Below are 27,016 nucleotides of genomic sequence, written 5' to 3'. Positions count from 1 at the left end.
CATAAGTATAAAGAAAACACTGAAGTGCTGAAGAAAAAGAAGCTATTTAAGTCAGGACTTATTTTTTTACCGGTTTCTTATTACGATTTCTTTAGCACCAGGAAAACTACAGCCATAGTTTTCGAAGTGAATAATTTTCGAAAAATATTAACATGAAAATGAAATGTGAATGAAGTTATAAGAAATTTGACTGCTACTTTGAATTATAATGTGGGAAGGGCTTTAGATTCTTTTGATAATTTCTTCTCGTTTACTTAAGCCTTCCAGCAACGAAGCATCTAAGGTATTGGTAATTTCTTCCGGGGCTCCAATCTTAGAGGAAAAGGATTGCTGCTTGAATACTTTTGCATTTTTCATTATTAACAGCGCAAAGAAAGTGCTCTGTTTAAAAAAGGAACATTCTCTCTATAGTAAAGTATCCTCCTTAGGAGGCAGACTTCAGATGTTTTTGCCAATTGTTAAGTTAAAACCTAATCTAAAATGTATCTACATAAATCTAAGAAGGACAAAGTTACTAATAATTCCAGATCGGAGTTGGTCCTAGGAATTTTATCTTTCTGTATACTGGCATATTTTGCTGCGTTCTTCCTAGTTAACTACATATTACAAGTTAGTTAAATAGTTTAGGCAAGTTTTACCGCGCTATGCAAATGCATGTCGATAGATCGTCTTCGATCCAGATGAATCTAATTAAAGTTTTTTTATATCACCGAAAGCTCTAAATAGAACTTGTGCTCTAAATAGAACTTGTGCTCTAAATAGAACTCTTTGATTGTTTCTCAAAGCGATTTCTGCAATTAGAATTTTATTAACTATATTAATGTAATAATAGCTGGCATCTCATTGCATATAGAATTTAATTTCAATGATAACCTATTTATGAGATGTACACTAAAATAAATAGGAATTATCTAAATATGCATACCAATACCTTAGATGATATCTGACATGAACGAACAACTTTTAAAATTAAAATTTTGTATATGCCATTAGAGGCTATGAAAGTTTCAGTAATTTTGATAGCAGCTACCATATAAAATTACGACGACTTCAACGTTGCATGATATTTTATGCTGTGTCACGGAAGCTTCCGTTCCTTTTAACTTTTACTATAGTTAACTTAATTACTTTAAAATTTATAGTTTTTTTTTTTTTTTTAATCAAAGGTTTTTGTTACAATTTTACACTAACTACAACTACTACTGCAAAAATTATGCGAATCCCATTTTATTTTATTTGTATTAGAATCTCAAAGTAGATTTGTTCCAGCTTTCTTTCGAATAGATAATTATCATAAATATATTGTTTAAGATCTCTTTTGCATCTTAATTTTTTTTAAAGAATTCCATTAGAAAATCCTTGAAACTTCCAATTTTACTTTTGATTTAAAACAATTATTCTATAGTATCTATCTGGATGACACAGTTAATAAATTTGTTCTTTCCATTTGACAATATTTTATAGAATTAAAATAATTTCTTTGAAAATTTAATGCATTTTTTGGTGATATAAAATAGCTTATGGTTTCGGAAAATGAAAATATGGCTTAAATTTAATGCACGTACACTTTATTACTCCGTCAGTATTGAAATGATTATCTTATTTGTAAATATGTGTTGGATTAATGAGATAGAATTTTGATACTATATGTAAATGTATTTTCACTCCTTTTTACAAAGCCATTTTTTTTAATGAGAAACCTAAAGATTAGACTAGGATTTACTAAACTATTAACATTTTAATGCAATTTGAGAAGATAGAAATGTGATTCTACGGGAGTGATTGAGAAATTTTAAAATGAAAAACCTAAGCAGGATATCATTGCGGCTATTCGTAAAAATCATCATGTTGTAGAGGCATTAGGATTTTTTTGGAAGAAGGCGAGATGAAAAATTAGCAACGCCTTCGCCTGGAATCGAACCGCATATCTCTGGAATACGCGCCCAGCGTACAGATCACCACACCCTGAAGGCATGCCAAGAAGGTCGGAGAAATACCTTATAATGAGTCAACCAAAATTGTTTCTCGGATATGACAACAAGTCAAACGCTGCTATGGAAAAGGAGAATCCGCGTACGATGAGGAAAAATTACAGGGGCATAATGGTCCTCGACGCAAAGGGCGTGAAGAGATTTTGGAAAAAATCAGGAAGGACCCTCTTCGCAAACGTACTTCATTAGAAGCCTTGTCACTGACAGTGATGTAAAGAATAAAAAAAGAACGTATAGTGAAACGTGTTTCAAGTACCATAAAATCTGAATTAGAAGATAATAACGCATGAAAAAGGCAGTGCTTTGATCTCAAAACACGCTCCCGGATTTCATTACTTATGCCAGAGAATCAATTAATGCAGCCCATGAAGCAATTAATAGTTTTAAAAAATTAAATAGCAGGTAATATGAATAAAATAAAAGTTAAATAAATATTTATTATACTCATATAGTTGTATCGTACTTAATAAATTATACTTACGCTTTGAAATTAATGACACAACAGGAAAAAACTTTTAAGATGGAAGAATCCTTTCAATACAAATAATGTATGCAAAAACGGACAACCATTTCGATACGGAGAAAATACATTCTTTTTGTTAATTGTGACCTTTTGGTCCCGTTGTTCTTAAGGAACTTTTACGAACTTTATAAGGTTTCTCCGGTCTTCTTAGCATGCCTTCGTAGTGTAGTGGTCAGCACGCTCGTCGCATATTCGAGAGGTCCGTGGTTCGAGTTCCAGCGAGGGCAGTGCTCATTTTTACCATCTCCTGCTTCGAAGTAACCTAATGTCTCTACAATTTAAATTTTCATCTTGTGTTTGATTCTAGTGGTCTGATAGATGAAAAATAAACAGCATAGAGTCTTTTATGCATTACACTCCCCCACCCCGACAGAAAAAGAAATGAGCTTGCGGGTATGCGATGTGAGAAAACTTTTTTCACGTTTTTTATTGCTATTTCTATGGTATACATTGGATTCTATATATGAATATTTAATATTTGCTAGAAAGAATAGACAGTTTTAGACTGTAAAATTTGAAGCCTGTAAAATGTACTCTGTCTAAATTTTACTATTACTACTTTTTAGTATATACAGTATCGTGAAAGTCTCTGATTAAAGCTAAGCAATGCATTCAACTTCTGTCCTTTTTTAATTGACTTCAAAAATTTCGTAATTTAATGACAAGTATGAAGTTTTTATTATGGATTAGAAGGAGTTTGAGAAATCCATTTAAATGAATAAAAATTTCTCACGTCATATGTTTATTCCAAGCTGTCCAATTTTATTAGGTTCTGCATAAAGCAATCGTACGGAACTTTTCTTTCGCGTAAGAGTTTTAAAGAGAAAATGACAAATGCTTGCATTTCTACATGAGGAGAACCATGAAAACCCCATGCAGCTAGCCAGTTCAACCATCAGTAACAGAAATCAGAGCTAATTATCAGTGTTTCGTAGATTTAGCCGCATAATAGCCGCTTCGATGAAGATAAGCAACTACTTTGAGTACTCCGAGTTAAGCTGTATAAATATTTGCACATAAAATAAGAAAGAATTAATAAAACATGAAATATTGCTAATAAATTCGGAAAAAAAATATTTTTGTGATATCTGTCATGTTTAACATTACTAAATGTAAATTTACTTCGTTACATTCAGCTTTACAATTAACTTTAAAAAAGAATAAATAATCACTCGGGCGTTCATTGAATTTTCCTGGAAAAGTTGTAATTCGGTGCTTCCTTCGTCGAGGGCGCTGCGAGTCGCAGGTAACGATTGGAACAACCGAGGAAAAGTCCGCTCTCCCCGTCGCTCTCTCGTGGTCAGTTCTCACGGGTGTGTCGTCAACTTCGAATATGGCTTGCGATAAGAAATGGCTCCCCCTCGAATCCAACCCCGATGTGAGTACTTTAGAAAGTTTATCTTACCACTATTAATTTCGTCACCGTATGTTCGGAATCTCTTTCTGAAGCAAAAGTCTTAACGTGATCATTCGCTGAAATATTTAACAATTTTACTGCATCAGTTGCGACTTTATATTTCGTAATTTACCGCAGTGCTGGTATAAACCCTCTTTTTCTTAGCCTGTTGAATTTGTAAAAATTGTTCCAACTCTTTAACGACTGCGCAGTACACGTCACTTTGCTTGGCTAGACACTTATTAGATGAGTTGAAGAATACATCAGTTTTGTGACTCAGTTGTTTTATGTATGATATATGATGGTGACGTGCATATTTGGTGAATATCTAAATTGTTGTGAACATACTTTTTCGTTTAAATCTAATATAAGTATAATGAAAAAGAAATCGTGGAAAGCGTAATTTTATACGACTTATTACGATGCTTATATTAAACTGAGAAACATAAAGACTAGGATTTGACACTTCGTTAGAAGTATAAATAACAAATAATTATTAATTATAAATAAATAACTATAATAACTAGTTATTGAACAAAAAGAGGCACAACGTAAAATAGTTATAATAGTTATTGATTTACGTTGTGCCTCTTTTTGTTCTTTGCTTTTCGAATGCAGTAATCGAATTTATCGAATGCATTATATAACAAATGTAAAAGCCTAATTACTAAGCTTCAAGTAATATTCCGTTTGTTTTCACTTCGATCACATAGCTGCTCTATCAGTGGCCGAGTGGTTCAAGACAGCTGAATACTGGTAGTTCGACCTGGTTTGGGTTCCAACCTAGGTGAACAGGCTGGTTTCCTCACACGTAACGGAGTCAGTTTTCCTCGGAGAGTCATCGTGTCCCTTCTGGAAGAACATACATATTTTAATGGCTTTTTTTACGAGTTGTAAAATGTTCAGCTTTTAAGGAGTTAAACGATTAATCTTGTAAACAGGGTCGACTTTAAGCATAGAAGACAAAGGCAACCACCTAAGAGCGTCTATTTTTAGATGGCCTTTTATACAAACGGGAGTTAAAGATGTATTTCGCTTTGTATCTTTATTTAGCTACAACAAACATCAAGCCATACTGACCACCTAGGGCGTGCAAATTTTGGAGCTGGACTAGAATATAAATATTGATAAAATTATAAAAATTTACAATGACTTATTTCTCATTACGTTTAAATGATAAATGAAACGCTGAGTATCTGTTATACCTTTATTTGGGAATAAATGCATAAAATTATTTGTGCTATGAATTTTTAAAATATCCATGCAAGTTAAAATCGAAATTATGTATTTTTAAAGGGAATTTCCTCAATCATTTTATTCTGAAAATTCTAATTCTGAATTATTCTAGTTATTTCTAAAATTCTGTAATTTCTTTTACTCTGTTTTCATAAATTTTGTGTTTGTTTTTGACTGGGTTAATCAAATTATTAAACTTGCAAATTCATATTCTGGCAACGTTTTGATTACTGAATGCTAAATCATTTCTTTTCGTGAATTCAGGTATTCTTGGTTCATCGACCCATGTTTGCTTCGTATTGGATAAATGGTTTAGTTGCATACGGTTTTTCCCATTCATAACAAATGAAGTAGCCTCTCTTAGAAATTAGTTGAGGAAGCATCTATCCATTAGACAATATTCAGTTGCTTTACCTGTAATTATTCAGAGGAAAAATCGTTTCCTTTCGGTGGTTTTACCTATTATAATATATATCAAATCTTAACTTGAAAGTATTGATCACTTACTTCATCTTAGTTCCACGAATGAAATGAGTTTGAGTTTGCATCACTACGAGACAATTTATTTTAATGAAATAACCTTACTCAAGGACTTTTCTTCCTCGAGTGCTTTATTGTAATATATAAGCTAACTGGAATGTTTTAAATTGATGGCTTATTTTCACATGTTTGCTCTTTCTAAACCTTCTTAGTTTGAATTAGATCCTGATTTGTAATACAACCTTTAATTTTTTTTAGTAATTACTATAAATACTAGGCTAAAGCTTTACCATATAATGAAAAATTCATACAAATATTTTGACATATACTCAACTGGAAATTCCCGTATGTTAAGAAGTATATCGCCATTACTGAAGGATTGTAAGAATGTTTTTCTGTGGTATTGGCAAAATACATGAAAACTGATAGTATTCAGACACAAATGTCTGTCTATGAAATTTTATGAACTAAATCTTTCCGTAACAAAATTATTTTAGGGCTGAAAAGACATGTAAAGCTTAAACATAGATCCAATTATAAAATATTATGAACTGTAATATTTTGTCTTCAAAGAGAAATGTAAGAGTAAAACGATATTTGGACGGCAGTGACATAAATTATTTAAAACATTTAAACATAGTATCAAACTGAATTTCTTTTACAATTGCCTGATGCCTCTTAGTCTGTTCGGCATTGCTTTTGTTAACTTTTTCACAAATATTGGCTCTCTTTTGGTCATTCTATGTTGAATCTCATTCTTAGGTTATGTTTATGGAATGTTCCAATTGCATAAATTGTGTTTTTCAAATGATCTTTACGTTCTCAAAGGATCTGGATTTTATGCAAGAATATTGAAGACTGTTCCGTAATCCATATCTAGAAATATGAGAACTGTGTTTTAGATCATTATAATGGCACAGTTAAAAATTTGACAATATGACCATTTTTTAAATTTCATTTCAAAATTCTTATTCAGAGAGTTTAAATACGTAAACTTGTCCATTTTACTAGGTATCAAAAGCAAGTGTCTAACATCAGGAGCCCTCATACAGTTTAGATCATTTGATTACTACCAGCATTTTTAATATCCTGAGTCCTAATACATCCTATATACCTAGTTAGTCACCTAGTTACTCCTAATATGTTTTACTTTGGAAATAAAATTTGTCAGCTCAATCTCAACCTTGGACCTTTGCCATGCCATCTGCTTTTCATAGGGACCAAAAATACAGTGATTCATTTCAAAATTACAGAATTTCTGGGGTTGAGAATTCTAAACTGACTTGATGAATAAAACGATTAAACTTGAACTAAATTCATGAATGCATTCCTTCCACATATTTGCTCAAATAATATCTAGATACTCTACCGTTTGAAATGTTTTTCACAGTTTCAGCTTTTAAACTAATTTTAGAACTTTTTGGAACCAGTCGATTATTTACGAAAAACAAAAATTGATGCCAAATAGTATGATTTATTGCCAATAATCTATAAGCGAGATGTCACAACACACTTACAAGATCTTTGCCTTGGTTTTACATAACCTCGATTAATCTTCGATAAGCCCGTTTACCTGTTAAGTATCCAATTAAATAAAGAGCAATATGTTCCTCCCAAACCTCGCTGGTGTGACTAGAGCAAGTTTAATTTCATATTTAAGTTTGTGTTTATGTTGTTGTTATTTAAGGTTTTGTTTTGTTTATGCTATTAACTTATATTTGGTGATTTTCTAAGTGAGTAAAAAAGATTGATGTTCATCGAAATGTTCATCGAAATGATTAGCGCAATTTCAGCCAACCTTCATGGTCTATGGAAAAATACCATGCACGTAAATTTTTAAAATTTCCCTTGTGCTTCTAAACTCCGTTTCACAACACTGGTCTTAGAATTGCAAAATCTCTCTTCATATTCAATAAAACAACTTGCATGACAAACTGGAGGTATGTTTTCAACTATTTCTTAGATAGTTCAAAATTATATTATAAACAGTAACATTCAACACGTAATTTGTCTCACTGACCTCTACAAAAAAATGTTTTTGAATACCCATCGAAATCTCACATTTTTAGTTCTGTTTATGATTCCAAGATCGTTGGAAACAGGCGAACATATTTTAATAATTAAATATTCGTGTAAATTATAGAAACCATCTTTGCATGTAACCACCGGAAGTAATTCTATATTGCAGCCTAATTTTCAAAAAACATAAAATAAAAGAAATTTTAAAAAAATCTGCAAGGTTCCCGATTTTAAATTACGTCCAAAGGGGTGTTTTTTTAACATTTTATCTGTTACATTTATTTATTCAATATCACGCTCTTCGCATTTAAACCATAAAATTCAGTTCAACAGCAATATCGCAAAATAGTTTTAAAATGAGCATATCTTTAGAATTTCCGATACAGAAACTCACGCGTTGGAGATGAAAAAGTTTTTTTCTGTACAACGTTAGCGTTGCCATGGCTCGCTTTGAACTCCTTGAGTTTGTTAGTCAAAAATTCTTTAAAGTTTTACATAATATGAAATCTGTAATAAAACAAATGTCAAATTTCAAGTGTGGGCTTCCACATGCCCATATTCGTAGGAGAATTACGTCATTCAAAATTCGATGGCTCTATGTACCGTTATTTTATCACAATGCAAGAAATATACATACATTTATGCAGATTTTTCATTATTTAATTTCTTCAAATATGATGCAGGACTCTAACATTTGGTGGCAACAGTTTGAAAAGTGAAACGGACATTTATAGTGATTCAACGCAAAATCGCAAAACGAAAATAATCCCGTAAAATGAGTAGCTCGTGAGAAAAGAACAAAGAATGGCTTCTTGCCAATCTTCAACATGAAATGATACAGAGTATTGAATAAAGATTCAGAGTAAATCACATCAGGGCTGAAGCCTGAGTGTGAAGGCTAAATATAGGAAATAAATGAGATCAAAGTGAAGTGGGGAAAATGAGTACAAAGTAAAATATAAACTTAAAAAATAATAATAATAAAAAAAAAAAGAATCGCACGAAATTACAAAATATATGCACAATACAGAGGGTGTTTACCCATTTTTAGAACGATTTGGGGGCCATTTAATGTTTAAGATGTAAATATTTTTTTAATGTTCGATTTGATATTTTTTTTTTTTTTTTTTTTTTTTTTTTTTTTTGTGTGTGGACTATAATTTTTACTATATCGCGATTTCCATGACTGAAGGGATTTTCGTAAGATCTCCACGAGTTTTGATTTCCATTTCTCTTCTATTACTTCCCAGAGTCCATCAATCGTGGTGAGCTTGCGCCTAGAAAGAGCTCTTTTTAAGAGACCAAAGGCACAATAGTCTATGGGGGAAACGTCAGAGGTACATTTGCAGGAATACAGTGAAAAGGTATATATGCGATATCTGTATCAGTCTTCAGTTTTTCAAGGAATGCAGTGGTACTTTTCAAAGTATGACTTGTTGCTTTATCTTAAATTTCACTCTTTGAAAGTCACTGGGATAAAGAAATGGAATTTATTCCGTAAATATCGGGCATAAAACGTTCTTTAGATGTTACGTTGAATTTATTTTAATATTTTCCCCATTCTTCCTAGTTTTAATTTCCCATTCTAAGAAAACCCTGCGACAGTCATAAGACCCTTACTGAAATTTTCTTTCCGTTGACGGAACCAGGTACGTCTTTTTTTTTTTTTTTTTCCTATTTTTGGTAATAAATAGATCTTTCTTTTTAACCATTTAAGTAAACCCATACTTCATCAAGGGTTGCAGTGTATTTCAATTTATCTCTTGCTAAATAGTTTTCGTACAGGGTTCTAAAAAATGTTCTGTTTTCCCATTGTTGTAAATCTTGGTTTATTATTTTATTTATTGTTGCTACACTTATATCTTGAAGATCTGCAACTGATTTCTGTGTCGGCAAGTTTTCTCTTATTACCAACGGTTTAACATTAGAAGCACTACGTACATTTTCCGGGTATTCGTTTGGAGTCTTCTTTCCATGTAGAAGTAGAAATTAACGGTTTTCCCTTTCCGATAAATAATATAGCTTGTAATGCACTAAGGAATTTTAATACAATTTTTCACAACATTTTTGAATTGTGAAAGAAGAAAGCGCAAAAACATAGCCTTCAATCCACAGCTTGTTTACATGAGACACTTTGGAAGACGAATTAATTTAAAAGAAGAGACGTTCTCATTTCAAATACTAAACTGTTGCCAGAAATGTTTTCCAAAACATTATATTTTTTTAAATTCCTTATCGAAATTATTCTAAAAATGTGAAAACATTCTCTGCGTATTCAGACGTATATTAGATTGGAATGAAATCACTGAGGAATTAGGAACTGAGGAATTCACATAGACTTTGAAGAATGTGATCAGAATAATTAACAACTGCATTTAAGATTATTAGAATAACAGTTGCTTGAAATTATCTGTATAATTAACAATTGCATTTAAAAATTTTCAGAAACTGGAATTTCTCAGCATTATTAGGAGGAAATTTGTCATTCATTGGTTCGTGACGCAGCTGTAAATGCGTAACTGACAAAGTCCCATGTTTGTATTTGTATTGCAAAACCTTTCATCCATGACATGATTCAGAGCATTGTCAGTTTTTCAGGGACCAGGTGCTCGTTTTAAACTATTGCAGTTATTTAAAAGTTTCACTCGCAAAAAAATTTAAACATTCCATTAAACATCACAAATTTTGAGAATTTTAGCATTCGGGCTGGTTGAACAAACACAAACTAACTTCTAAAACTTAAAAAAAAGCATAATTAACAAATGGCGGGCACTTGCCTATAACGGCATTAGCCACTCGTAAGGCTAAGGCCAGAGCCTTACGAGTGGTGACCATTTTATTATGGAGGCGGCCACCGTTACCTTCTATGAAGGGACAGACAGTTTTACATCCAGGATTCGAACCCGGCCCCTTTGGTATCGCAGTCAGGCTCCCCTAGCCACTATACCTTTTGGGCGGCTAATTTAAGTTTATTATTGATGACGAACATAAACTGACTTCTAAAACAATAAAAAAAAACGGAATTTAATAATAGTGATTTATCAATGGCTCCACTGGAGATGAACTTTTCAGTATTAAAGATACTTCTGTAGTTGTATCAGTAATTCAGCTAGATATCATTGTAAATGCTACTGAATTTCATCCACAGATTTTGAATGTTCGAAACCTTGAATTACTTTAAAGTACATTTTCGGCATTCATACTTTCGATCAAATTTGCAGACATTTACTTTGTCTTGCTATACTTGCGATTTACGAGTTGATAATATATAAATCTTACGCATATTATAAATAGTTATTCCCTTAAGATATTATTCTTCATAGCTTTTGTTTACATGTTGTACAATAAGATATCTAGGACGTCAAGAATTAAAATATTCATAATTAAGTACTCAATCTCCTTCTACAAATGAAAATACAGCGTATTCATTTTAAAACAAGTATGAATGTAAATCGTTATAAGAGTCTTGTATTTATATTTGAATTTATTGTTCAGTTCTGTACATCGTTTGTAGTTTTAAGGAGAGAAGAGACTACTTAAAATAACTAAGAACGAACAGAACCGAACAGTAAATTCAAATAGAAATACAAGACTCGTAAAATTTCGTTTCGTACCTGTGGTAAGATGAATGCGTTCTATAGATAAATTTTTTTCCACAAACTGGATTGTATATTGCACTTTAATTTTATAAGCTGGATGTTATTCAGAAAATCACATCTTTTAATGTTCAAAAATGCATCCTGATAATAATTCAGAAGACATGTCGCTCATGATTTTAGAAACGATCATTTCACTTAGAAACCTCTGATGCACTGCATTATAAGCGGATTTGCTTTGCAGTGGACGGTGTAACAAATTTAGTGCATTATTGAAAATAGGTGAATGTGTATAAAGAAGATGTTTATTATTTATTGACGTAAGTTTTTTAGACTGGAAGTTGTCGCTTTAATTAGTTTCGGAGTCATTAAATATCTTCATCTACAACGCTATAGTACTTTCTGAGTGAGTAGCACAATGTTAACATCTTGCTGCCAAAACGATTAATTTAAACTAAAATATATGAAACTGGAAACTTAAATTTATAATTAAATAATTATCAATATAATGGAGAAGCATACTACTGGGTTAATAACTGAAAGCTAAATTATTGTGGCAACTTGAATACAAATATATTTTCATGGATGTAGTGTATGAATTTTGAATAATTTTGAACTAAAATTTTCAAAAAAAAAAAATTTTAAATAATTGTGAAGGTCTACTACAGAGTTCCTACTATAAAAATTTAAATAATTTCAGTCTGAAAAATTCATGTGCAATCTGCTTAAAGAGTCACTTTCATGGAGAACTTCTGTCTATGCCATACATGGAGCAAAACCATAAAAATACCCATGCAGTTAACTCGTTCGCTGGGAACTGAATCTGTTTCGAACTGAAAGCGTTCAGTAGTAGTATTAGCTACTTTGCCACAGATAGGCATTGTAATTAACGTAATGGTTAATTTCTCAATATTGGATTTTAATTTTAGGATTAATCTCAAATATGCACTGAGTTTCAAGGTTAAGATAGTTTCAAAAAGAACTTTTGACGTTATTAATTAATCCATTGACTAAACATTAATTAACAATAATGATAATTAAACCATTAAGCAAAGCACCTTATCGAAAAAACGTCAAGCAAATAGAATAAACTTCACTCCAACTCTCTCAATGGCCAGGCACTTGCTGGAAGACAAATCTGCAGAGTGGCTGAACTCAATAGTCTTTTAACTCTCTCATAACTAAAAACATTGCCCGGGGTATATCGCAAGGGTAGATCTATATTACATCCGCAAAGATTGATGCCCGGAAGAGCACACCTAACCAACTTTTACGCACGACATAAACCCATGTTTTTGGTTTCGGATTAGCGATGGAACTCCACTAAACTATACTAAGAACTATACCCACTAACATAACCCACTAACAACTATACCATCTACAGCGACATATAATAAACATTGTGAATAATAATTCATTCATAACTATTCATGAGAGTAAATTTAGAAATATGTATATGAGGTAAACAAAATCAGACCAATATTATTAAGAAAAATTTCAGTAGCATGCTGGGTATGAAAACCGGCCTCAAATTCTTTCTTGAGTTGGCGTTTTAGACTCCAGAAACTTCAGAAACAAATTAAACTGCTCCACTGTGCATAGGCCACATAATTCCTAAATGAGAATAATTTTTTCTCTTAACAGGAAGGGCTTTCTTGTTTCTCGATGCACTGATTCGCATTTTTCTTGAACTTAATGAATAAAATGAATTTAACGATTTATTAAATATCTGATAGGATTTTTAACAAACTAACGCCTTGTGAGTCTTACGAATTATGGCTCAGTGAATTGCGTTTCAATATAATATTGAAATATCTAGATCATACACTAAATGACATCTGCACTGTAATACATAAGCTGCTGAATAACACAATAATAAGTCAAAGCTAACAATTATTAATTTTAGAATTCCAAGTTCTAAATTTCAGCTTGATTCTAAGAATGTGCTTAATGTTTCAGCAATAAAAGCTGATAATATTCATTAATAACTATGTGATTACTTTGAAGTGCAAAACTGACTGATTTATTATTACAAATCAGCGTTCTCAATATTTAAAAATAGTTGTGTTTACTATAAAGGTAGATCCTCAGAAAATTTTAATTCAGTAAAAGTGTTTTTCCATTGCTTCTCAACGGGAAAGTATCAGAATAATCCAGAACAAGGATTTCACATCAGAGGTTGTACGGAAAGGAATTGTCATACATCAAATTTATGAAAGTAAACTATAGCGGGTTTTTTAAAGTAATAGTCCTCTTTTTAGTAACTAATCTTCTTAAATTCTGAATTCAAGAAGCTCATTAGAATTGCTCTTTCACATATAATTCTGCAACTTTAAACTCAAGAGTAGCATCTGCATGCAATTTAGAATTTTACAGTATTTTAAGACCAATCAATATTACCAAAATCTATGCCTAATGAAACCGTGGGTACATTTTCCAAGAAATAGGGTGGAGGTGACCACGCTAAAAAGAGAAACTTACTTTACACGTACTTTGTTTTCATGTGATTATTATTTTCACGTGTGCTTGATTATGGCAAGAAAGGTATAATGTGGAGTGTAAATGGTACGAAAAAAAATCTTTCCTCGTGTAAAATGTTCCATACGGTGCTTATGCTCATAGTTTGTGCAATAGATCTTTGGATAGGATTATTTTCAACCTCTTTCGGAATAAATTTTTACATTTCTGGAACTCGTACATGTGTCGAGTGACCGGCATCCGGTCTCTTGACATGAAATGAAACGCTCTCATACAGTTGGCGGGGCAAACGCGAAACAATTTTGTGATCCGGCTTTATCTTGTTGGAGAAACGTTAATGGTACAACCTTACCATCTTTCTTTCGTTACAATTCGCTGCCCCGTACATAAATGCATGTTTACTTTCTCAGAGAACGTAAATTGCTCCATCACGCATAAAATTCTGTAACAGCAAAGAACTGTTTGAAGCTCGCGTAATACCATTCAAACTCAATAAAATTGTTCTGCAGACGATTTGATAATATAAACTAAATAAACCTTCATATTCAATATTTTTTCCTTCCAATGTTCATCTTTTTTAAGCCACTTCTCGAAACTTGTAATATCATCTGCTCTAAAAACCTTTTACATAAATATATGCAGCGTAACTGTGCCCTCTACCTGCCACAATGTTTCCGATCACTTCTGGGGCGTTACCATTGTTAATATTCAGACGGACGTTTCAGCACTTACTATAATATTATACAGATAAAGAGCTTTTTTTACATTTCCTCAGCATTTCCCAGTTACACTTTTCATTTCCGACCCTACGTTGCTGTACAAAAAATGCTTCTTTATAATTTATCTACTCTCAAAGTTTGGCCTATGAATTCAATGTTAGATCTAACGTTGTCATGAATCTTGTTGATTTAATTTTTGGATAAGTTCTTCAATTATGGGAAAAGAATATACAGGATACTTAATTACACTGGTTTTCTGTAATAAATGGCGAAACTCCATCTTTGTGGTGGAAGATCATTTTTCTTTTTACACAGCACTACCGGGCTAGCGTAAGGACTACCAATTGTCGTCATAATTTTATTTTTTAACATTTCTTTTATATGGCGCTCATTTTTTTTATGTTATAGTAAGGACAAGGTCTATACTTCACTGAGGACTCGGTTTCTGTATATATCGTAAGATTAACTGTGTGAGTGTAGCTTTGACACTCATCAAATAAATATGAAAACTTAATCAGAAGTCCTTATAATTTCCCTTTTTCCTCCGACACCAACTGAATCAGATCAATTTTCGGTGGGTGGGTCCGTCTTTCCTTCAGCATATTCATTTCTAGCTGTAAAATAGAATCTTGAAAATTAAGTCGAGCCTCTGCCGTCTACAAAAAAAAAAATCTATTCCTAAAATTACGCTATCTTGAAGATTTTCCACGACAAAGAAAATCGCTTTCAAATGTTCCTTTTTAACTTGTACATACAATAATATCTTCCCTGTGCATTTACACTGCTTGCCTTGGGCGGCAATAACTTTTGCCCCTTCTAAATTAAAAAATTTATGTTTTCTCAGACATCTTTGAAAAAAAAAATGTCTCGGAAATAAAGCTACAATGAGCTCTGGTATGGATCAATGCTTCTGCAGGGACATTATCTAGCAGTACCTGCACAACTGTCAATTCTAATTTTTCTTTACTATATATATATTGTATTTAATTGAAATTTTGAGGAATTTTCTTGATTCCAGGATAACTGTGCCCTAACCCTTCCTACCCCTCTCTTTCTTTTTAGCGACCGCTGCTCCCGGTTGAATCTTTTCCTCTTTTATCGAACCTTCCTCTTTTATCTTCTGGCCAAACTGTGGCCTTCGCTGATGCACTAGCCTTAAACATCACCCATAAGGACTCTTGCCATACCTTGCCATGTGTGCTTTTTCTGCCACGTGTCGATTTTGGAACTTTAGTTGCTAATTCATGTAAATTTTTCAAAGACGTTAAATTGCGGAGCTCGAAAAAGTCTTGAATTTGGGAAAATAACGTCGGCAAAATAATTTGAATAATTTCTTCATCTGGTCTCTTCGCGTACAAGAAATAAAAATGTGAACTTTTTTGTAAAATAAAGTCTATTAAGCCTTCAACTTTATTCTGGAATTTCTAGCTCCGACTGGAGCTTGGCCTTATCTCTCACAATAAGGAACGCTTTAATGAGAGTATTTTTGAAATTTTTCAGACTTGTATATATCACTATTAGGCTCACACAACACAAATTTTTCTATGCATCTGTACCATATAGGAACTTGGCCTCTAAGTGCAGAAATTGTGATGGTAACTTTCTGTGCTTCTGGCACTGGATATAATATAAAATATGAATTCAACGGTTCAATAAAGTTGAGCAGGGGGTGTTCTATCGAAGGTGACTGCAGGTTTCATGGACACCCTTACGGTGTCAGTGATGAATCCAAATTCCCCTATGGGATTAACTTGAGCCGGCAGAACTTGAGACGTTGAGGAGGTGAAACTTTAAATGTTGCAGTTTCTTGCGACATGGTTTTATTAAAGGTTCGTGCGGCTCTATAGAGTATCGTATTCTTTGGTAACATCAAATATAGGAGAACATTTAAGACTAAAAGCGAATTCTCACTATGTCTTGTAAGTACCACAGAGACAGCGAAAGGGTGCGATTCGAATAAAAGTTAACAGACAGCAGTGCTCGTTGCTTTCAGAAACCAAAAATTACGGCTTAAATCAAAGATAATGGGTTAACTAAAACTAAAAGAAATCACGACTGCACAATTAGAATAACGCGCAAACGGGCTCAGACCTAAGTTCGGCGTAACAAGCTTAATGGTTAGAATAGAGCTGCGCCACAAAATATTATTCGCAAGGAAATCAAATTAGCAACGAAGCCTTCAGCGGGCAGAACACTATATGATTCTACTGTCCATTAAATACTGTCTTCTTTTTATCTCCTTTGAATAGCACGAGAGCTAGAAGTTCTGGCAGAAAAATGGAAATGAGGAAGATATGAAAGCGGTTTTAACGTAAAATAACTGGCTAAAGAACTTAAATGAGACATTGTAAGTGCCTATCTTCAAGACACAAAGATATTCCGCATTCTAAGCCAAAATTAAGTCATTTGGAAAGGTGAAATAAACAGAAAAAAAAGGGGGGATTTGAAATAATCGTAACACCATCTCTGGAGCAAAATAGAAATAAATCAGAAATACTAGGTTTTTAAAAATTTGTGGTGAAAACTGAATTGCATTTATAACTACAGTTGATAGATTCTGATAAACATGGAAAACTTCAAGGAAAGTAATTCGCGAACTAGCGTGTTTTCGGATTAATTTAGCAGATCCAGAGTTAAAAGAATGATTAATTGATAACGATGATTAGTTGTGACAGATTATAATTTTAGAAGATCCAGAGTTAAACAAATGATTAATGGATAATGATAATTAGTTCTGAAAGATTATATATAAATGTATATTCTTTAAAACGAAATTTAATGGCATTTAAGTTTGGCCAATATATATTAAACCACGCTGATGGGTTCATAAATGTTCCTCGAACAAAAATCTGAAGTAGATTTTAAAGATTAAACAGAGAACTTTGAGTAAATAACTTGGAATTTAGATGAAAATCCTATCAAATAACTTCCGGTCTATAATGCAGATCACTTTTGCTGAGAGGAACACTATATCTACCTCCTAAATGCATAATTTTTGGTCAAACTGGCATGCTATTTTGTTGTACGTATACCTCTTAGTAAAGTCTTTTTAATAATCTTTTATATATATGAAAATGTTAAATTGGGCATTATCAATGAATGTAACGATTTGTTAACTTAATGCGGATACTAATTATTCCGAATTTCTCCAATTCAAAAGAGACGAATTTCGGGTTGTTTTTTGTTTTATCACTCTTCTGTAGCGTCTTAAAAAGTTACGACTGAAAACAAGCTAACTGTAGGAAAGTCGAGTACCACCAGATTTAATGCCAACATAAAAAAATATACTAATACAAACTGAATGAAATAGAATTAGGAATGTGAGATAAGAGTTCCTAGAGCATCATTTGCAACGTTATCGTAATTGCGAAAGATCTGTGAAGAAAATCAACTGATAAAATTTTGAGATCGTTACATCAAGTGGAAAAGAGGTTGAAGATGAAAATTTTTGAAGAAGAATGTGAAAAATGAATTTATTTCCATTAATATGAGAGAACATGAAGTCATTTTCATATGTAAACGACGTCAGAACAAGATTTAATAGAGCTGCATTCTGGAAAAACATCGGAAGTCAAATTGTTTTAATTAATCTTTGGAATGAACTGCCCCACGAACTACTGAAACTAGCGACTTGGAAAATAACTAAATAGAATACAGATAGATAGTATTTTAGTATCGTATGACCAGGATTTTTTGGTTTGGTTTATTTGAGTACGACAAAGCACGCGAGGGCTATCTGCCTCTAGGTTTCTGGTTTTAGAATGTTATTGCAGGATCTGTTTCCAGTTCGTTATTCCACTGTATTGCTCAATAAATTATTTCATAAACTTTATACTGCATTTTCCAGCAATTTTGATAAATATCAGAGTTTGAACTTCATTTTTCACTTTCCATACTGGCAACTGTACTCGTGATAATCATCAGTTGTTACATTGCTAAACATTAGCAAAACTATGTGTATTAAGATTTTCATTCTTTCTGCTAAGTATATTTTACTTTTTGCTGTAATTCTCTTACCTGAGACTATTTAGCTAACTATAAGTATGCGCATAAAATTACAAAATTTATCGAAGATAGAAAGATTCCATTAAGCGATGCATTTCAAATGATAATTTTTCTTGAATAATGGACCAGCTGTCGACGTTGTAGTCCTTATACGTTTGACTTTTATGTGACTGAATAATTAACATCAAAAATCAAGAATAGCACATTTTATTGAAATAAAATGAACATGAAACTTTACTCCGAATCTCGTATAAGTTAATAAGATTTGCTTGAAAGGATAAACAGTTTTAAAGTGCAATACTATTATGCTATTTAGAATAAAGGCAAGTAAAGCCTGAGATTTCTTTAAAAGTGGTTAAATTAAAAAGGAAAGATTGTTTAGCTCAATTCATTTCAGAATTTTATGTTCCTGGAGTATGAAATGTTTCCTTTATTCAATTGATAGTAACTTCTTTTATTGTTTGCAGCACTGGTTTGCAACTTTTTCTAGGATTGCAACTATTTCCCAGGATCTTTAATCTTGGGAAATATTAATTTATATCCACAGCCCTCTCTACAAAGCACCACCAGCCCTATAATTTGTGCAATAGCGGGATGATTAAAACCATTGAATACTGTTAGACCAGTACAGGATGGTTGCAAGGCTGGTTTTCGTGGTTTTTGTTCCACGTATAACGTAAAGACGAACTAGTTTTCACTGAACGTTCACCAAAAAGGCATCCCTTCTTTTAGGCAGATCGTGTGCTTTGCCATATTCAAATATCTTAAATTTATATTTGTCATAACAAAATCTGACTTTAGATTTGGTATTCGATAAACCATCTTCTGTCGAACAACCTGAAATTCCATCTTGCTTTCCTTGTGGATGTAGGCAGTCCGGATGCTGAAAATTTGGTTTTAAAACTAAGAGGATAGGCTTTCTTTGAGATTCATAAAAATTTCAAACATAGATTTATGTATTTAATGTGAAATGCATTATACAGTTTGTCTGAAAAAAGTGGCTGCAGGCTTTCTTTCGTTCATGATAGATTCTAGATATGTCTTTTTCATAAATTTTTCAAAATAAGGTGGATAAATTTATGAAAATAATTTCAGTACTCTGGGTGGTATTAGACTGAACCGGTACTTACGTAACGTTATGCCGTCATAAAGCTGTCGCCCCCTTTACGCAAGCTGGCCATAATTCGGAAAGACACTTTCATAAGCGTGTCCTGGCATAAAAGGGCCTCAACCTTGAGATCAGTTAGTTTGATACTCTGAATAGCAGAACAAATGAAATTCTGCTTTCATACTTATGGCCTACCTTATTTAGAAAAGAAGGAAAGGAAAGATTATGAAATCTGCTTTATGAAGATTACTTTTTACAACTTAGAAACTAATCTTAAGCGTGTAGGCATCCTTACGATGAGATACCAGCATGAGGTCCCATATTCAGTTATTTTGACTATGTGTTTGTGTTCACTAGGGTTATCTCCCAATAGAAACGAATGTTTTCATTGAAAATCCATTCCAAAGGGAACTAGCCCACAACTTTACACACGTGAGAAACCACGAAAACTCACGAAGCGAGGCCGTTTTTCGTTGGCCACCGGAATGATCTGCATTGTTTCACGGTTTTTGCCCGTGTGACCATTGAAGATGAGAAATTTCTCTAAAAAAATCTCAATATATTGGATAAATTTTTACATTTTTCGAGACACCAGCCTTTGATGATGTAATGAGAAATGTAAAATTACTTTTTTCAAGTTTTTACTTTCGTATATCACATTTCTTAGTATTATACGGTATGCTTATTGCCTTATTTAATTTTTGTTCTTCGGTACTTTGCTATTTCATTGGAATATGAAATTAAAATTTACTATTTTTTTATCTTTATTTTATTGCTGCTATATAACAGCAGATTTCAGCTCGTGGTATAGCTACTTAATTCGAAATCATTGCTTTCATTTTTCTTATTTTTTTTTTCCTTCCCTCTTTTTATAGCCTTTTTTAAAATTCGAGAAAACAAAGATATCGTTTAAAAATAAACCAGTCAAAATATACAACGATACATTAACTGGTGGTCTTGTAGCTTTGTAAAGCAAGTGATGAATTTTAAGTTTTGTTTATTTCAACAAAGATTTTAGTGATTATTTAATTTCAGCAATGCAAAATACAAAAGACTTCCTTCAACAAAATTTTAAAAATTACTTATAATCTGCCCAGGAAACTAACGCGAGCACTAATTTATTCCAGTCTCGTTGACTACGTAATTAAAGCAATAAATAATGACGCTGTACTGTTTTAACTGTACTTTTAAGAAAAGAGCTTATAACGGCTTATCCAAGGTTACTATACTGCAAGTACTCTTGTATGACGTCACTGACTCCTAGCCTGTTTGAAAGCAGCTTCTTCCCTACTCTCTCTATAGCCCCGTTCACATGCAACGCTCCTTCGCACAGCTGCCGTTAGCAAGGGGAGAAAAAGGAGACATGAAAGAGTTTCGTCTTTAGGACCCGTTCAGAAGACCACCGCCTTCCTTCCCCTTTACACCTAAAGCCTCTGTGAACAATCACGTCTCCGAATTGGCAGATTTCTAATACTGTTTACACATTTTTAACGTGGTTTACTGTTGTTAATTTTGTAATCTGTACTTTCGCAACTGGTACCTGAACTTTCGTAATGGTTCCTGAAAAATATATGCTTTTTAATTATTATTATTATTTTATAAGCTGTTATTTAGTTCACTCTTGGTGCTTGTCGCTATGGTTAAAAGATGGTAATGGATTTTTAAACTGCTTCCCGATAAGATATAGAACTCAAACTTTGTACATACACTGCTTGTGGATGTGGTGTCACGCTTTTGATTTTTAGAGGATTAGATTTTTTTCAAATTTAAAGTTGAAACGACTTTTTGCAAATATTAACAAATAAACTGAGAATCTCAGAATATTATAGTTTGCACCATAACACACTGTGAAAGAAAAAAAAATTAAATGAGATTTTTAGCGTAATTTTTTTTTAAAATATTTTGGGAGAATTTTTGAAAATCGTTCATATTTTTAGACTTTTTGACACCCATTAATTTTAAAATTTCATATCTAAAAATATATCGGTTACAAACTTCCGACTTTTTCACAGCTTACAAAACAAACTTTTCGCATTTAAAAAAAATGGTAAAGGAAATTAATTGGATGATTTTGTACTTTTTTGAAAGATATGCAATGAAGCAGAATGGAAAATATTGGTTCTTCTTGGGCATCAATTCGAAACATCGGTTTCAAAGTAATAATTTCATTATACCACACTATTTTTATGACATTATTTACGCTATATAAGTTGTTATTGTTACCAGTTGTTAGTTCAGCGTGAGATTGGAGATATTTTTGAGTTATTTTTCTCTTAAGATTCGTTTTGCATTCCGTTGTGTTTAACGTTCTTATTAGATTGAAGCATAACTACTGATTATACTTAGTGATATGCTAAACACTTGTATGAGTATTTCTGTGGAAAATTCCAGAACTTTGAAGTGTTTATGTTGATAAAATAAACTTAATTAAGCTATCATCGGATTTGAGTGCAATGACCATCATTTACGAACTATTATCAATCTATTACAAACCCGTTCGCACGCAGCAATATTATAATTAAGTAATGTATTAAAATTGTTTTGAACGTGTTTTACAAAACAAAAACAGGTAAAGAAAAATTCTGTTTGCGTTTTATGAGTTTTTGCAATTTGTCTGGCCACATAAGGTTTTAAAAAAAGGATTGTAATTCATGTTTATATTTACCAATTGAATAAATAGCACTAGGTTTGATTTATATACATATGTGTATATTGAAATTCAGTAATAAAATTTTAAAGATTTGAAATGATTAAATGTCTATTTAGACAGTTTGTATTCTTTAAACTGCAAATGCAAACTGAGAAACCTTTTCCACTTTTTTCAATAAATCCTTTTACTCCTAAAACATATACAGGTATGGACTAAATTTTTTATTATTTTTACTGTTTATATAAAATTATATAATTTATAGAAACAAGGATGAATTTTGCAAAATACTTTCGGAAAAAATTATTTGAAATGAAAATGTGACTGAGATCATATTTGTTTTAAAGATTTTAGATAAAAGTGTATTTTTTTCTCAGAAACTAATTTATTAATTGCAAAATCATTCCTTGAAGTTATTAAGAACACTCTAATAAATACAATAAAAAAACTGGGGGGGAGACATTGAAAATTGTAGGAGAAGAAAGACATTTTAATTGTAAAATTTTTTTTCAAAAATTTAAATTTAAAAAAAAAAATGCTAGCAAAAACTTTTTTTCAGCTTAAAATTATTTTGTCTCGCAAAACCATTTAGTAATATTCATAAAAAGTAGATGAAAATGCTTAAATTAAAAAAAAAAAAAAAAAAACATTCAAAAGGTACCGAGTCCCTTTTTGCGTTGAAGCCGATATGCACTTGTCTTAACTTTAGTTTTAATTTGAACGATATTTCTGGAATACCTAGCATCAGATAACCTTGTCTGTATTTGTCTACAATTTCCGTATCTTGTACAGTTCTATCTATTGTACAGTTGTACAGTTGCTATCACATCCCCAGACATCTATCAGCGCGATTGTGTCGCTGACAGTTCAGCGAGCATTAACTAAAATTAAGTGAACCGCGCAGTATAGTACGGGAAATCTCCCCATTTGCCCTGCTCCCGAAAGGTAGGAAACATTCAACCAAGTTCTACCTCCAATTCGGCGAGGCAGTTAATGCTTGTCCCATGTGAACGGGACACGTTGGAAGAACCGGTTTTCGCTACCGGTCGAATCTGCTCTTGTGAACGAGGCTTATGTGTTCATTTCCCTCACTTCTGAAGTGACGTCAACATTAGGAAGAGTAATCTTGTTTGTCTAGGGATCTTAGATTAATCAGAGATTCTCGAAGTGCAAAGAAACAGGATGTTCTATAAATTTGGAAGCCTTATTTTCAATTTTCAAATTCAGTTAATTTAATTAATTTCAGTTAATTCACATTTTCACGGATAAGTATTGCTAATACGCAAAGCTCATTACTTTAGTGTAAAAGCAGCAAGTAAAAATTAATGGGACTGCTATTAGTAGTATAGCCAGCAAATGCAGACAAATTAATACCGTTATAATCTTAAATTTTGCTATTCAATTCTTATTAGTAGGATGCTAATATTCTCGTCAATAGTAAAAATTTGAATGAAAATATATATTTATGCTCCCAAAATTAATTTCTTTGATCAATCTTCAGGTGCAAACTGCACTATGATAATTTTTTTAAATGTGTTAGAATTTACACCTTTGCCTTCTGAAATGTTACTGATATGTGATGTGATAATACAGAATTTAATGAGAGGAATGTGTCTAGCATACTTATCTGATTAAATTTTTATTGTAAGCAAGCATACATTTTATACAATTACTTAAATTAAAGATGACAGATTTTTCTTGACTCCATATCCTAAAATATTGTCGAATCAGTGTAATCCTTGCCCCCCCCCAAAAAAAAAGAACCGAAAAAAATGCTTTTGCTTAAATTTTTAACTAAAGTAAATTTGAAATCTGCATTTAGTAAACAAAAATTTTAGTAATACCTTTTTCATAAATGCACTTAAATTTGTTAAAGATGCGAGGGGAGTTTAATAAATACAGTACATAATTAAAACACCTGAATCTTGAATTTCCTTTTGTCAACATAATTATATGACGTGGCAAGAAGTTCTAAAAGCTGAACAGGACCTATTACTATTATTAATAGTATTATTTTCAATAATAAGTTATCAGTGCCAAGAACTGATGAGGATTTTCGAGATTTAGGTGGAAAGTGTAACACAAATACTGCTAGAAAATCCCGGGAGATTTGACTAAATGGTATTCTGAACCCTGTAGCGTGCAGGACTGTCATTAGGTGGTGTTGATATTCCAGATACCACTGAAACTGCAGGATTCTTACTCTTCTTTCGACGAACAGTTGGCTGTTCTCTTGATTACTATTGGAAGTCAATAAAGTTAACTTTTAAAACGTTTTGAGTTAGTGTTTTTTTATTATTTAAATAAAATTAAAAACATTTAAGTAAATTAACAGTGACTTTAATTCAGCTGTAAATATGTGACCCGAATATTTATAGCGGTAAAGATTTAAGATAAAATGCATATTTCTAAACGTGGTATGTTGGCATTTTATTTCAGTTGAAGAGACTTTAGAAAAAAAGTCTTCCTAAAAATTTCGCCGAAAAAATTTTTTTCAAAATATTTTGGAAGGGCACAATTAATTTTTGATAGATATAATGCAATTTGGTTTTTAGAATTATAAGTCAAATTACCAGCAAAAACGAATCTTTTCAAAACACTATGCTGCTCAATAACGGGATGCAGTTTCAATTTGTAAAGTTTTTAAAACACTGTGGCATTCCTGTATTCTTAGTTTCAAAAACTTTAAATTAGATTACCCACTTGTATGGTAAATGCTAAAATGGTATTCCATAACTAACTGAGTTTGCTTACTGTACATATTGAGAAATCGTTTAAACGCACGAAAAGGCACTCATTGAAATTTTAATAATAAGATTAATATTAATAGCAGAGAATGTCTTCTGATAAAAATCGCTGCTTTACTAATGGAAAACGAAAATCACTAAGAACGCGCAGTACAGATACATTTGTTACGATTGTTTTGATTGGTTGTCACGAAGCATTTTTATTGCATGCAGTTATATTTGAACATTAAGTGAGTTTCGTCCTGATGAAAAAGAATTTCTAATGAATTTGTGTATTCAAAAATGCCATGCACCATGAAGCTGTATTGATGAATGTTCTTTTTTTCCCCCTAGGTTATGAACAAGGTGAGTGTTTGCTTCTGTGTCTGCGAATGTATCGACCATCGCTCGTTTCTGTTGTCTGGTCGCTACGTCAGAAGGGAATTCATTCATGGAGATGCACATGGCTAGTGGAAAACTTCCTAAATGTCAATTTATTGATTACGATCTTTAATCGATAAAAATCGGTATTTAACTATCATATTTGTATATCAAATTCTGAAACTTCGTTGCCTAGGTAATTTGGGTGCAAGTTACGTGATCTTTTTTTAAAGATTGTGATAATATTTTTTCATTCCTTCAAATCTAATACAGCTTAATTTTGATTTTTGGAATATAAGAATATTTTTAGAACTACAATTTAAATGAACAGTATGCAGAATTTTCTTTTAAAACCTACTGGGCTACAGTTTGGGACTTTCTTTCACAAAAATTTTATAAATAACTTAATACAACTCCGATGCATTCTGGTATTGGCCTTTCCTGTGCAAAACAGGGTGTCCAGAAAACATCGGTCAGTTTTGCGTACTGCTTACTCGTACTATAAATACTATGCTATGATTTTTTTAAATACTTCCTTTGCTGTTAATAGTATTACTTTTTAATAAATGCATTATAATGTGTTACTTTATGTGCATTATGAATAAAGACATATCGAAACGATATTCGGTCTCACTCTGAGCTCAACAATATCACCCAACATTAGACATGCATGCAGACTGTTGGTGAGATATTTCTTCCGATAGACAAGGCCAGTAATTCTGTAGCAGTTCATTTTTTTATATAATCCCTGAAGAAATCAATGTTCTTTATTTCCGAGCTTTTAAGGTGTCAAAGACTGACTTATTCCAATCAGCAGCTCTGGCAAGCGAATGTTTTAACAGAACTGCGCCATTGCTGCAAATTATTAGTGCTTCATTTCAGTAAAGCTTATATTGTCATCGATATTTCATACGCACTGTTACTGGATCAGTAACGTTAAAGAACGAAGGATTGGGTAACACAACACCATTTATTTATTTATTTATTTTGAACCCCATGCAACGCACTTACACTGCAGATTATATCTATATTAGCAACGAAAGATACGAAATGGGCATAATCCTTTTAATTTAAATTATTTAATTTTATCCATTTAATTGCTTAGGATAAATATACATTATTATACAGATTAGTTAGTATCTTTACTATGTTATCAAGTTATCAGTCTTAACAATCAGTCCATTAAATAAAAAAGTAAAAAACTAAAATTGTTTTAAGACATAATAAACTTCCAAACATTCCTTTGTTAATCATTTAGTTAATTTTTATAATTACATCATGCTAGTTAAAGGTTAATCGAATTATCGCCCCGAGTAACCGTAAATTTCTTGGGATATGAAAATGACGTCACTTTCATAACAGCTCTTAAATTATTTAATTCTGTTGAGCGTTTGACAATTTCAGTAAATGAGGGAAGGGAGCTATAAGATCTTAAACATCTATGCACACACACACACAAAAAAAAAAAAAAAAATTCCAGCGCGCCGTGCAAATAATGAAAATCACGATCTCGTCCATGCGTGTTGAATCCAGCTCTAATTTGGTCAACCTTGCGAAGCTATTTAGCTCGTCAAGCTCCCAATGAGTCCAGACGATCCGTCTGCCTCTGCGGACAATTTGTCTCCGAAAAACAAAATCTTTCGCTCCATGTTTGTTGGGAACAGACTGCCATTGCCAGACAGACGGTTTCTAGGGTCTTGGCTTTGCTGAT

The 27,016-nt window shown here is 32.3% G+C and overlaps 1 long non-coding RNA gene across 1 annotated transcript; it reads left to right on the top strand.

The window, feature by feature from the left end:
- The first annotated feature begins 3,729 nt into the window (after positions 1–3,729).
- On the top strand, positions 3,730–25,562 carry LOC146996750 (uncharacterized). Its single transcript, XR_015041642.1, has 2 exons — positions 3,730–3,892; positions 25,279–25,562. It is a non-coding gene; the product is annotated as an uncharacterized LOC146996750 (long non-coding RNA).
- The last annotated feature ends 1,454 nt before the right edge of the window (positions 25,563–27,016 follow it).

Source organism: Stegodyphus dumicola, chromosome 6 (assembly GCF_044657685.1).
Source record: "Stegodyphus dumicola isolate Sdum_Otavi_A_Nest chromosome 6, ASM4465768v1".
NCBI classification, from domain to species: Eukaryota; Metazoa; Arthropoda; class Arachnida; order Araneae; family Eresidae; genus Stegodyphus; species Stegodyphus dumicola.
The sequence above is the reverse complement of the archived record's forward strand: the minus strand, read 5'-3'. Positions and strand labels throughout refer to the sequence as shown.